This window comes from Micropterus salmoides, unplaced genomic scaffold, assembly GCF_014851395.1.
Source record: "Micropterus salmoides isolate LMB-PRFRI ecotype aquatic unplaced genomic scaffold, ASM1485139v1 Ms_hic_scaffold_9, whole genome shotgun sequence".
Classification (NCBI taxonomy): domain Eukaryota; kingdom Metazoa; phylum Chordata; class Actinopteri; order Centrarchiformes; family Centrarchidae; genus Micropterus; species Micropterus salmoides.
In genome coordinates, this window is record NW_024044681.1 from 482,756 (window position 1) to 498,152 (window position 15,397).

A 15,397-nucleotide genomic window follows, 5' to 3' on the forward strand; every position below is an offset into this window, starting at 1 on the left:
GGCATGATGAACAGAATTAAAAATCTGTTGGAAGTCGGGTTTGCTCATTTATCAGAGTAGCAGGTTTATTAAGATGATCTTGGACAGGAACTATGAAGCATGAAGGCGCTCTCTGCTGAATGTTTTGTTACAGTGAAGAGAACAGGAAGGTCACACATCAATGTAATTAATGTATAGTTACAGAACAATCATTCATAGGTGTAACAAATTTGATCCACTCACACCAACCTTATTGAAGACATTATATTTTTAACAGTAACTTTAAAAGCACTTCTATCCCTAAAACTTAATGAAGGTCATTGAAAGCTCCATCAAGAACTTGAGATATCCTCATGAAGTCCTCAAAGATCACTGAAACCTCCATAAGAACTTCTGAAACTCATTCAAGGACGACTGAAGGCTCTTTAAAAACCTTGGACCTGCCTTAAGAACATTTGAAACATTTATGTATTCCTAGAAATGCTTGAAAGACCACTGAAACAACTCAAGAGCTACTATAACTGCATCAAATACTAACTTCTCCAAGGACCACTGGAACATTCTCAGTGATCACTGTCAGCTGGTAACTAAATTTGAGGAGAAAAACAGACCATTAAAACTGCTAAGACAGACTTTATTAGAAAATATATAATACCTCATTCATATAGATGTAACTTGGGCCTAGATGTTTAACAAACTTGAGGACAAGATACCCAAATCCAACATGCATAAGTTAAATAAATAAAAATAAAGAAACCCTGTCATGTCAGAACCTTTCCGAAAGACAATGAGGCCTGATAAAATGTGACTGCCCTGAACAAACCCAAACAGTAAATTACAAGTTTACATTACATTTAGCTGACGCTTTTATCCAAAGCGACATACAATTGCTACATTAGAGGTCACACACCTCGGGAGCAACTAGGGGTTAAGTGTCTTGCTCAGGGACACAATGGTGGACGGGTCACAGTAGGGGATTGAACCCAGGTCTCTCCCACCAAGGGCATGTGTCTTATCCATTGCGCCATCAACACCCCGTATTATCACCACATTAACATTAACACTGGCGGCAGCATGCTCCAGGCTTTGCTCCAAGGCTCCAAGAATACCAGCCAACCCATCACCTCTGGAGTACAACTTTATGGTTATTTATTACACATGGCCATCGTTGTCATGGGTTTGCGTTGTATGGCCACTAGAGGTCACTGTCACAAAAATGTAAACATGAGTCGGAATTTTGTGGGGCTAAAACAACCTATATGGTCGTTTTTCTGTGAAGGACACGTTCGGTAATCCAGCCTTGCACCACAGTTCACGCCCTCTAACTCACCTCCAAAAACATGTTCTCCTCTGATGATTAAAACGCAGCACATGATAAGACAGTAGGGTGACCAGATGACGGGACAGTCCCGAATTACGAGCAGTAGTCCCGACTCCTGTCCGTTTTTTCCCCAAAATTAGACTGAACATGAGTTTTGATTATAGCCTAATTAATCATTAAATACTGATTGTTGTGAAGTTCTCTTGCTCCAGCAGGGGTTGCAGGTTATCTGTAGCCTGCATTGTGTCAACAGCGTTGTTAAAGCCTAAAAGTAACACTTTTTGTGGTTAGTGAAAGTTATAGTCGACAGAGTCCTCTTGGATCCACATGGGCAAAAGAAACATTTACACATAGACCAGAGACTCACTATCATCAACTACCTCCAGTTTGGGGAGGCAGCGAGTCACATTCATCATATACATTTTTTATAAATTTGTCAGTAAGTAACTGACTGAGATGAAACAATTCTCAGCTGATCATTTCCAGGACAAAATTTCTTAAAGGGTTTCAGGTTTCAAATTAGAATTGGCTTTGGTGGTTTGTAGCTGTGAAGGTGTTTAAGGTTATGATGAAAGAAAAGGAAGCACAGTATGTCCACTGGGAATCCTTACAGTATGTGCACACAACATATTTGTTAAACACCCCTGACTCTGTCAGTCAGCCAGAATACATACTGTGCCATCTCCTCCTGCATATGGTTGAATTAATTAGAGAGAGAGAGAGAGAGAGAGAGAGAGAGATCAGCAGATGAAGAGAGTAAATCTGTTTTCCTGAATCTCGTCCCAGTGTTTTTCTTTGTCTGTTTTAATTAACAGAAAGCTGATAGGAATACATTGAGCATCTCCTGGCAGACAGTGTGTGTGTGTGTGTGTGTGTGTGTGTTCGCATTAGAATCACTTTAACCATATGGAGGTTTTCAGTTCAGCGTTGTTCACGACAATCAGTTGATATGTACCGATTGTGTGTGTTAAGTCAACTGGACACACACCTTTATACTTTGTACACATTACTGTAGACCAGGGGTTTTGAAAGTGTGAGGCCCGGGGGGGGCTCTAAACAGTTTCAGGGGAGGCTGAGTGAATGGAAGTGAAATAGGGTTGGGTGATGTCTGCAAAATTTCCATCTGACGATGTCTGCAATGAAACATCGGGATGGACAATGTCATCGGGTGCGCGGGCGTGTGCATGCACGCTGGATGCAGAGGGTGTAGATGTTGGTTTCAGTTGTTTGATAGGCTGCGTCATTAATAATCCGACGTGCGACGAGTTCTCAGTCTTTTAGGCGACTTTATATAACATACTGCTGATGGAGAAAATGGAGCAGAGGGGGGCGAGAGAGACAGAGAGAGGCGGGGCAAGCCGGGGTGTTTACCTGAGGTGTAGGTGTGTGTGAGTGTGGGGAGAAGAGAATTCCGAGGCAGGTGCAAAGCAACAAGAATGCCTATGCCAGCTCTACGTCGTGATGTCTTTCGTCTATCGACCCAACCATAAAGTGAAACAATATTACATTACTTATTGCATTAGTTATCAAAGGGAGATGCTGACCATCGTGGGGAGGGGGGACAGTTGTTAACGGTAACAACACATTTTTAATTAGGGTTATTAGTTGCATTTGAAGCGATACGTTTTACATCCAATCAAAGTTTGGATGTTCACAAATAAATCAGACAACGCAAAAGCAATTTATTGATATTCCCAAAGTTATGGTCTTGAAATAAAATCCTGAGTCCTCAATGTCCGAGACGAGCCCAAGAACATCAAAAAGTGGTCTTAAGACCGGTCTCAAGTACTAGGACACTACCCGTCAAAGTCAGAAACTAATAAATGCCTTAGGACAGACCTTTTTCAAAACTATTTGGTGCAGTCAGAAGTTATGTCAAACAGCAATATAAGGTGTCTATGGGATCAAATAATATAATCATGACCCCATAGGCATCCAGGAATTGAGCAAAACTTACCAGGTAAGCTGAAGATGTGGTGGGGGGGCGCTGTTCCCCAAGCTTTGTCTGAGGGGAGGCCCACAGTGTCAGACCTTGAAATCCCTGCTGTAGACAAATGTACGCTCCACTTATAACGCCTGTACACATCGCCTTTGTGTATAACCTACAGTCATCTGTGCACAACTGGGATTCCGAGCACACAAACTATTTTTGACTTGCATGTCACCTGAGAACTCATCAGCTGGAACACATTACATGTGTATCACCTTCCTAAATCACCTCGCCACCTGGCCACGTATGCGGTTTATGACCTACACTCATCACCTATCAGCGCATACCCACATCATCCATAAATAACTTGTGGACACAACTCAACGCTGTACAGGTTCTCCAAATGAATGCCAAATATGTCGTTGGTCCATGGTTCCCACTGCAATATAGTTAAGTGTCTTCTGATCGCACGCCACTATTGGCAGCATGACATTGCCTTTCTCCTGATCTTACACCATGTGGTTAAGGATTGTTTAGGTGTAAGTACAAAACCAACTTGGTTAGAGTTGGGGAAAAATGATGGATTGGTTTTACAAGTGGTGACGGCGCACAGATAAGATGCTTGCCTTTGGTGTGGGACACCTGGGTTCGATTTCCACTGTGACATACACCATTGTGTCCCTGAGCAGGACACTTAACCCCTCGTTGCTCCAGAGGCGTGCGACCTCTGACATGTATAGCAATTGTAAGTCGCTTTGGATAAAAGTGTCAGCTATGAATGAATGTAAATGTAAGAGCCACAATATCTATGGCCACTAGAGGTCTTGAACAAAGAAAATGATGCTCTCGTTTTCCTTGGGAGAACGATCTCGGAGGCATCTTTATCTCTAGGCCTATATCACCTGCACACATCACCTGATCAAGTTTCCTGTATACAACTTTCATAACCATCTACAGATAATTATAAGCTGAATCTGCAGCTCTCCTCGGCTTTACAAAGTTTGTAGTCAGTTTCAGCTAATTGTTTATCTGTCTAACCCACAGCTTCACTGTTTTGGTTCACTCTCATCGCACTCATGGTGTTGTTTTTCGGTTGCAGCAGGCAGCTGTTTCCAGAGAACAGGCTGTAAAAACCCACTGCACACGACACTGCTCAGCAGCAAACAGCAGACAAACAGAGACTAGCTGGTGAACATAGTGGAGCATTTAGCAGCTAAAGAGCCAGATATTTCCCCGAGGATCTGGTAGAAACTAAAATAAAAAGAGAATACCAGACTTACATTCATCAAGTGACACAGACACAAATCCAAATGATTGATCATGTTGCTCTGTAACTGCTGAATGTATAAATTAAAATTTTATAGTACTTCCAGAAAGGAGATTATTTGGAGCCAAAGCCTAGTGGCCACCAGTGGTGATGTAGCTTAAGGCACTTGGGACACTGGCTTTAAACTGTTAGGTATCAGCTGTGTTCATCTCAGTGTCTGAACTAATCTATTGTATAACTCCATCTGTGTTGATAGAGAAAAACAGCCTGTCTGCTCACATTTCAGTCCACATGTTTTCCATCTGTTCACCTGAGAACAACAACAACAACAGCAGCAGCAGCAGCAGCAGCAGCGTATAGTATGTGCACTCTGAGCCCGTCAACAACGGCAGCATATATCACCCATCTGATGTTAAAATCATCATGTATATATAATATCCAGTCTATGATACAGCCGCCGGATGAGAAGAATCAGGCGGCTGTGTCTGAAAACAAAATAAATCCCTCAGATTCAGTCTAGAATATACAACAGGAATAACAATCAGGTCTGCATCAGTATTTATTTTATTACTTTTACCACATACTCTTATCGTGTATTCTGTTATGTACTGTGTAGTTAATTATGTATTTTTTTATAGATTCTATATTTTATTACAGGTATTGCATGTATTTTTTAAATACTCCCCTTTCAAATCCTTCATTTTGGAATTCCAAGGGGCATATTCAACAGGCGCAGACCAAAATGCCTCTGGAATTGGATAGACTTACAACCAATCACAGCAACTGAACGTGTGATGCAGAACATGCACATCTCACAGCACAGATAAAATTTAACTAACTAACTAACTAATTTAACTAGCAAGCTCCTATTAACATTCCCAGGCTACATCATGCCTAAAAAGATGCTCAAAGCACTGTTGGCAACTTGTGCCACCAAATGCAGGAAATTAGCACACAGTAGCGAAAGTCAAGTAAAAATTCAGTGATATATAACAATGTGATTATGCATAGGCATATGTTAAAATGTTAATTCTGTACAGCCTCTGTGTCATAGCCTTTTCAAACATTGTCCAAAAGTGTCATTATGAATGTATTGTCTTCCTTAATGCATGGTGACCACTGGTTGTCTTATTCGCTGTCAGGCTGGCTTTCTCTGTTCCAATAAATAAAGGTCAGGGACAAGAAAATGACCGAGTTGGCATCTAGCTTCCTCAGCCTGTGTTCGCTCACAGCCAGCTCTATACAGCTTTCTCCAGGGGAAAGAGAACCACATATGTCAACGTTTTTAGTGAAGGAAAAGAGGAGGGCATAACAGACAACATTGTGTTTAAAGAGCTAATTTAATTCTGTGTACATATCTACTGTCAACAGCCTCAAAACTTTCATATAAAGTTATCCTTTTTGTTTTTCCCCCTACTTTTATGTTAAAATATATTTTTTTCTATCCACCACCTTATCTCTGTACAGAGTCATTACTATGAGCTTAATACACAAATATACAATATTATTAATACTCAAATAAATTTGAGTGTTCTGCATGTATGTGTCTGCTTTTTTTGGATATGTGAATTGCACCTTTTGTCAAATCCCTTCCAAATTCATTAATTAATACTGCCTGGAGGTCTGCACGGGATATTTTTAGATGGTGGGGCCAGAAGGCAGTACAGGGGCAAAAGTCCCAGGGGACGGGGAGAGTCAAGCTGATAGGTTACAGACCCCAAAGGGCAATTTGTTTTAGTCATTATTATTATTATTATTATTATAATCATTACACACACACACCCCTTCCTTTCTTTGTGAGTGCACTGACCTACAATCCCTTGAAACTTCACATTGCCACTAAGCGTTTTACCAAAACCCCAACAAAGAGGATTAAGTAAGTAAGTAAAATAAATTATTTTTGTCCCAAGATGGAAGATAAATTAGCGTGATTGATATTTATTTATCCACACTAGCAGCACAGGGATGGTGATACTGGCCGGCTGAAGATTGATTGGACTGGACGCACATTCATGGTCCCTAGAAGATAAATCCACCTGACTTTGATCCCCTGACTCCTCCTCTACCATGATAGATAATGTCTTGACTACTATTGGATGGAGTGCTCATCACTCGTTTTCATCTAGTTTTCACTTTTTCATCTAGTGCCACAAGCAGGTTTTCACTAATCCAGTGAAAAATCTCAGGAGCTACAAAATGAATAGCCATGAAACGTTGCACAGACCTTTCATGGTCAAGTCTACTGACTCTGGTTGTCGGGTTATCTGGGGTTTGGCTTCAGTGACTGCCTTAAACTCGAAAAAGGCTGATGACAAAGACGACTCTCTCCTTAAAATCTTCTTAGAATTTATTTAGTTTTCCACAACCATCAGTTGTAATTCATACGTCATCAATGGAGTTTGATAGGTTGATATCCTTTAAATGCAACCAGAAAAAAAAACAGAACACACATCAGCTCAGTATTAATTTCTATGCAGTGATTTACTATCCAAGCCCCTTATTTAAATACTGTAATATTCCAACTGTACACCGTCAGCATTTGTGACTCAAATTAAACACATGATCAAAAATAAAGTTATTAATCACATCCAAATAAATAAAGCAGTTCTTCTAAGAATAAAGATTAATCCGAATAATAATAATTCAACTTTAAACCCAGCCCAAGCTATGAAAAAATTAAACCTAAATCAATTTAATATTTGAAATTCGTCTCAACACTGGTGATAACCTGAGTTTTAGTATCGCCACCATAAGGTTAGCATTTATGGTTTTGGTTTAAATGTGGCGACAAAATCCACAATAAATTGTAATAACTTTGGGGATCTCTTAATTTTTCATGTAGTGCAATCATCAGGTTATAAAATTTATTTGTCTAATACTGTGTCCAAGGAAGGTTAAAATCAAGGGCAACCGGACTTGGTTGAAGATACTTGAAGAGGTTTCACCTCTCATCCAAAGAGCTTTTTCAGTCCTTGATTTTATCCTTCCTTGGATAACTTTGACCTGGATGACTAAGAATCTTCACAGACCCCAACACTTTGGTTTATGACCAAATACCTGCCAAACTGATGACATTCAAATTTTCACATAGCACAAATTTAGTGCTAATTAGCAAATGCTAGTATGCTAAAATGCTAAACTAAGGTGGTGAAAATGGTAAAGATCACCATGTTAGCACTGTCATTGTGGGCATGTTAGCATTTATCTCACACCAACACTGCATAGCCTCACTGAGCTGCCAGTATGACTTAGCCTTGTTTATATTCACCAATTACTCAAATAAGACAATACTTCGTCTAAATCTAAATCTATGTTACTTAAACCTAACCAAAGTGCGACCGTTTCACAACGTTAATCATGTGTTTAATGTTATGTGAGGTAGGTCATATGATTACGTAACATAGTTAAGCCTCATATGTTTTGTTTTGGAAGGCACGGATAAAATGACCTATGTTGTCATTTGGGTTCGAGGACTTGTTGGTTCCTTCTACATCAAAACTAGGACAAACCTATATAATAATACTTTACCTTAGTGATGGCAAGTTCGAATCTTTTGACAGACTTGTTCATTAAAATTAACTAATCTTTTTTTGAGTCATTTCGTTCACTTGAACTAGGCTGGTTATTGCGGCGCTTCAGCCCTCTAGTGGGTGATTAAAAAACAGCGCTGTTCTCAAACAGTGAAGGCTGCCTGGCTTGCTTTTTTTGACAAAGTATAATGCACAAATTTACCTCTTGATTACTGTATATCATCATTATATAACCCCCCCGGGCCAACAACCAAATTCAAACCATGTAAAAACCACAGAAATATGTTGTCAATATGTAATCACCACTACTCCGGCTAAATCCTTCCATTTTCACATTCTCTCCCGAGTATACAACCAGACCAGCCATATAACGGCTTATGTATATAATTACAATCATTATCTCTGATGTGCTCATTCATACAGTAGCCTAACGTCCCCATCCATGAGTAAAATTCTCCAGACAGAGAAACACACATGAGCACATCGCTCTCAAACACTGCAGGTTGTTCACCAGTCACGAGCTGTGAAACAACAGCACGGCTCTGTTGGTAAATAAAAAGGAAAAGTTACGTTGCGTTCTCTGGCGGACCTGGATCAGCTGTTAGCTGTTTACAGAGCTAACGCTAACGTTGCTACGTGGCTGTGTTTTAATAACCGGGTCTTTTTGTTTTGGAGAGGAGACGACCTCTGAGGTAATTCGGCTCCAGGTAGAACTCTGTCCCAGAACAACTCTCATCAGCTATTAGCTGTAATGTTAAACACTAGCAGGACTAAAGTTACGGTGCGGCTGTGTTAAAACTATAACTTAGCACAACATCACTGCGCTGTAATAACGTTATGCTTTATACAATATCACATAATTAACAAAATAGCTATATAATGTTACCTGACGGCCGACCTGCCTCTCATTCTCCTCAGCCTGCCGAGTGAACGAAAGACTGAGGTGGACTCATGTGAGCGGTGAACGAGTCGTTCATTCCTGCTCCACAGTAGCTGTCACGTGAAAAATGAACGACTCAAACCTGGAGACCCACAGCTGAGAGTCGTGAACTAATCAATTCTGTTTCCTGTGCTGACGGAGCCCATGCAGCTGACGTGTGACGAGTGAACGTAAGAGTCCAAGATCCTTCAAGCATGCGTGAACATGAACGAATCACTCAGAGACAACCCGTTCCTCCCGAGTCATACACACGATTAGGTCTTATGAACGAAACGTTCTTTGAACGACACAACACTACTTTACCTTCATCATCTGTTAAACTAAAGTACGTACTGTTAAAATATCTTTCATCTGAAGAGATCTGCCTAAACTCAACCTAGGCAGATCTGTTGTCTACACAGGACTACTAATATTATGAATTTAGTCTATAGTCTAAGTTTAAGTAAAATAAAAAACAAGAAATATTGCACTAAGGATTGCTGTATTAATCATCATGCCAGTTATGTATGTAGATTTATACACTTGAGTCTGAGATTAAATTGGAATTTAATGCAATCTGTATTGGCATATAATTACAGGATACGTTTGATAACTATTTTTATCAATGATTTTAATCTAAGAAATCCCCACAGTGTGCTAGTATGAACAGATTGCTCTTTCCAAAATATGATGAATACATAGCAGACACACACACACACACACACACACCATGTACAGCTTTTCTCCCAACAGGTTTTAGAATAAAAGTCTGTTTCTGTTTTCCAGTTAAACTCCTTACAACTGAGCTAGCTGATTATTGAAAGCTTCACAACTCTCTCTTGCTTTGGGATTGTGTGTGTGAGATAAATAAATGGATTCAGAATGAAATGGAGTGCAAAGCGGCAGACAAAACATTACTTCATCATCACCCTTTCTTCTCCCTCTCCCCTCTAAACTAACAAAGCAGATGCACAAACAGACAAAAACAAAAAGTTGAGAAGAGTCAAAACCAGACACCACCATAACTATATTTTTACGACATGTCCAATAATATTTATGACTTTATATGCTGTAGAGCATCACACTCTAAAGCTTAACGTTGTTAGTTATACAGTCTGTAGCCTGAAGGTAACGTTCATCCAGACTCAGCAGAGAGAAATGCGGCCACATCCTGGAGGAATTTAAATGAAAACACATTCTTCAGTCTGCCAAAGGCGCCGCAATATTTACACTGCACCTTTTCTTTTTCATCATCAAAATGATTCCATACGGCACTGTGATTACTAGACTGCTTCAGCTGGTTTGGACAATTGCAAAAAAACACAGACCCTCATTTACCTTTTGTTGTATCTAGCAAGTTTTGTTTTATTTGCAGAGATTTTAAGATATCCTGTGATTCTAATACTACATGAAATATGACCACTAACCAATGAATTATATTTACTTAGTATTGAGGGTGTAGGCAGACATTTCAGAAATATTATATTCCAACACCTCAGGACATCAAACCAATCTATCGTCATATGTAAGCGGCTATCCGCATACATTTGTGTGCTTTTGGTCCGGGAGTATTTTCCATAGTTTGGGCACCTTGTTTCTAACAAATGGAAATCTTAATGTTACAGTGTGGAGGCAGTGACTGAGAGGAGGACGAGAGGGAAGCTGAAAACCATCATGGACGTCACCTCTGATCCTCTCTATGCTGAGCTGAGGCAGCCCAGGAGCTCCTTCAGCCACAGACTCATCCAGCTCCGAACTTCAAAGCGCTTTGGAAGCTCATTTGTGCCGTCAGCCATCAGGCTCCACAACACCACAGCACCAACCTGACGGATTTTCACAATTATATTTCAGACATTTATCTGGTTGTAAATAATAATTATTGATTGTATTGTGTAAATAGTGTGTTAATCCTTCTATAATACTGCATCTGTTCTTTTATATTCCTTTGTGCTGCCATGTCGAGCAAAATGTCCCCTATGGGGGGGATTAATAAAATTATATCTTATCTTATCAGAAAACTCTGCAAGCGACAACAAGGATCTTGAATTGGATTCACAATTTAATAGGGAGTCATTTTAAAGACTTGAAGATCGGAGTCACATCAGTAGCGCAGAGGCCATCGGGATTACTGGGAGATTTCCCAATGGCCTGAGGGCCGTTTTGGCATGCCATTAATTGTCAACTTGACCAGCGACAGCGATAATATGGCAAGCTTTTTTATAATATAGCAAGCAGGAGAATCCACTATCAGACGCATCTCACCTTCTCGCTGCAGTGTCCCTGCGAGCCCCAAAGATGACATCCAGATTCTTGTCAGACAAGATTGCAAAGGTTGAGTCTCATCAGAACTGTACACCTTTTAATCTTATGATATTATCCTTGTCTGTCATCACACTCGACTGGTCACATGCACATACACTTCAACACAACATTCAGTCAGTGCGTGGAGAGCGTGTGGCCGACACAGGAGAACGAGATAAAAAGAAAAGATAGAGGTGAGGCTGAGATGCAGCGCATTAATAGCAGAAAAGCCAGGAGGAAAGTTTTGCTAAATGCAGTAAAATTACAGATATCTTCATGAGAAAAAAAAAAAAAACATAGGCTACAAAGCAGGGTTGCCCTCATATCATATCGTCACTACCTTTCCAGAGCTGACTTTATGTTTAAATAAAAATAATCATGCTGTGTAGCAGGAGATGCGCATGTATGGAAATAATTTGGACCTGTATACTTGTTTCTCTCATGTGGAAGTATTTCCAGTTACTCACAGCTACCAGAGCTTCATGATGATAAAGTCCAGTCTGAGGAAATGCCAAGTGCAAAACAAATAATCCAAATGTGCACAACAATGATATAGGCCTTCATAAATATTTATTCCTGTTACCTTAATTATGGAAGTGCACTTGACTAACTCTTAAAACTGAAGACACTTGGCTGTTTTTAACTGAAAGTAAATATACGTGGTAGGCCTATACCCGGTCTGTTGGAGATCTGGTCTGGACTGCAGTTAGATTCCCAGCCTGAATAATTATCCCATGAAACATTTGAAACATGAGGACTTGGTCAAACGCTCTGCAGCAGCATTATGGATGGGATGTCTTGCTAAGACAGGTGGAAAGGTAGTCACAGTAGCCTATAAAGGGTTAAATGAAAGCATGAAAGATCACCTCCATCTCAGACTTCTATCAGAGATAAGAGAGGGGAGAGCCACTCCAGGGCTGACCCAGAGATACCCACCCACTGCCTAAAATCTGTCGATCATGATACAGCAGACCACAAAGTCAAAAGCTGCTCTGAGATCCAACAGCACCTTAACCGAACATTTTCCTGCGTCGTGAGCACTAACGCTTTTGGTAACAAATCCCTGCAGCTAGTTGCTAAGCTCTGGTTCAAAGCCTCCCCAGGAGAGTGAAGGCTGTTCGTTTGAGTGAACCGACTCTTTGAGCACAGAGGAAATACAAAACAAATGTTGCAAACAAACATGTTGCTACATGTGCAATTTGTTAAATTAAGTTCATTCTTTTAATTGGTTGCTTTAATCATTGTGAATGTTGCCGTCTCTTTTTTTGTTTGTGTGTTTGAATTTTTGCACACGTGTGTTTTGTGCAGGTTGGTTTATGACAGAATAAAACAAAACCACTGATGGTTGACAACTGGTTGATTTGAGAGTCTGAGCTCCAACACAAACAGAACTGTTCTTAAAAGAATCAGATTGTAATCCTCACCAGCTTAGCTATTTGGATATTTTTCAGTCTTGTGCTCCCTTTCTGTCTTTGTTCATCTTTTTGTATCTCTTATTCTCCTTTAACAGATGTCGTCTCCCTCCTTCACTTTGTTTCTCCGCCTCTTTGTCTCTCCGTCTCCTACGCTCCATCTTCTATCTCCCTCTTTCTCTCGCTCTCTCCTTCCTGTTGCACGTCTGTCTTTATGGTTTAAGCCGCTCGCCCGTTCACGCTCCCTCACTCTTTCTCTTTACTGACTGAAACCTTTAAATTTTATTCTGCTTCATCGTGTCTGCCTGCTTGTCACGTATTCGACGTCGTACTGTAAAAACAGGATCATTTCCTCTGCTGTTGTTGGTGCCCGAGGAGATTTGCAACACACACACACACACACACACACACACACAGCTCATTGGTGTTGCGGTTGAATCTGTTTTGACTTCTGTCACGTTCAGGCTGTTTACAACCGGATTATTTGCATCTGTTAGAGGAAAAGTCTCCTTTTTTTCCCACTGTGGGTTTCATATCAGGGTTTCCTATAAACGTATTTTTCTATGTAAATTCAAAGGAACATGCAGCTGAATGTGAAAGGCCATCAGTATTTTCACAGCAGCAGGTTCAGGCTCAGTGACAGCAGTGTTATTCAGTATCTGCCAACATACTATCAACAAATTTAGCTGCAGCAGGTGTATCGTATTCTCTTAAGGGCCATTTTTACCTCTTAAACATTATTTAAAGCTCCACACTGATGTCTCTAAATGCCTACACATGAGGGGGAAGCAATGTGCAAGACTTGAACAGCATCATATTTAAGAGCTATAACGCCGTCAGGAAATCAAAGGAAAACTACTAGAAAGCACTCAGAGAGGTAACAAGTATTGTTTACTTCTGCCTGCAGACTCCCTTAAAAAGTTATTCAAATAATAATAATTTTGGAAAGTGCTTCTGGATCAGCATCAAAATACATGGAATACATGTGCAGAACAGTTCAGTTCAGGAGTTCATGAGACAGTGGGGGAAATGTTTAGGAATACCGTGTCTTGCAGTGCTTCTTCACCAAAACTGATCAACTCTTCTTGGGTTGTGGCTGAACTTTCCACCAAATTTCTTTAAAAATCAGTTCATACATTTCTAAAACATACAGCGAAGTGGCAAATTACAAAAACAACAAAAGGCAACAAAGCAATCGCCCCCACGGCCGAGATAATAGGCAAACACAGATCATTTAAATAAAGCAGCTTCTTTTTTTTATGGCAAATGTTTTAGTGGGAATCAAAGCTTTGCCACATAATCAAAAGACACTCAGTGGAGCCGTTACTGGCACATTACAGCAGGGTTTCACCTTGTGACTGATACTGTGAGCTTTTTTGACTGCGTCTTATGAAATGTTTTAGCTCCCAATATCCGTGTTTCTCTAAGACTTATCAAGTTGTTCAAAAATATTGATGTTTATTAATTAAATATTAAATATTAAGTATTTTGCTATCAGAAAGTCAATTCGTTTATAGAGCACGTTTGAAAAAACAAGTGTTGAAATTCGAATTAAGCGATTAAATAGGTGAATAACTGTAACAGACAAAATGTAAGCAAAGCCGGGGGAATTGACAGAAACATGATTTTGCAGAAATACTGAAAAGATGTGTGACCCAAGTAGAGGCCAGCACAACAGTAATTACTGCCTGTGTTTACCAGCTGTGATGAGTTAGATTATATGAATCAGTGCGGGTAGGTTGAGCTCTGAAACCGACCGGCACGCTGCCAGTTTTGGCACACAAAATGACACACGCCGTTCATGCCAACTTCAACTGACAACTTGTGCAGCATGTTAACAAAATCAGCACCATAAACAAACCAGACCAAGAAACACAAATTTCACACGGTTGACTCAGAATGGAAAAGGTGCTATAGTGTAAATCTAAAGTTTACCACAGCGTCTCCACCACCTGCTGCCTCATATGTTGCCTACACCCCATTTTTCTGGCCTTGCTGCTACGTAACAAGCAGCATGCTGGTATTTAGTAACAGTAACATCAACTGTTGTGTTAATTTCATCTTCATCAAAGTCTGATTCAAGGGAGAGTGAATCTGTCCACGTGTTTCCATTGAATTTATTTACATTCTTACTGCTTGAATTTCACCTTTAATAAAGTTTTACTGAAATGTTTTTGGCCCGTACTAGCGATGGATGGTAGAGGATGATTTCTTGATGATTTTCCTAACCTTTTGTCTAGTGCCACCATCAGAACTGAATCTCAGAATTTGGTTTCTGCCCACAGGATTTTCATAAATCTTATTTTGTGTGCATTTTTCATACACCAAATTTCACCATATTTGTTTGGAAACTTTGGATCTCAGATTTAAAGTCTCTACTCTAAAAGGTTAGTAAGTGTAAGTGTCAGATGACCTTTCTAAGAACTGTTTGTCATGGTGTCATTTCCAAGGTTAATAATGAACCTTCAAGCTTAAAGAAAAAATGGCTAGCTAAAACAACTATTACAGCCAACTTGACGTAATTGTTGATTAAGGTGGTTATTGGGGCTGCGCGATTAATCTAATCGCAATCGCGGTGTCGTCATGTGCGATTACATAACCGCAAAAAGTGTGCTGCGTGTGTGTGAGACTCTCCTCTCAGTTTGCACTGCAGTCTGCACACTTCTGTCTGAAGTACAAACCACAAAAAGTAATTTATGTGCAGTGAGCGAGTAATGTCCCTCCCAGCCCCACCTTTA

The 15,397-nt window shown here is 40.1% G+C and overlaps 1 protein-coding gene across 2 annotated transcripts in view; it reads right to left on the reverse strand.

Moving 5' to 3' along the window:
* The window catches only part of LOC119895745 (thyrotropin-releasing hormone-degrading ectoenzyme-like), a 210,228-nt gene that overhangs the window by 85,535 nt on the left and 109,296 nt on the right, over positions 1-15,397 (reverse strand). The window lies entirely within an intron of this gene.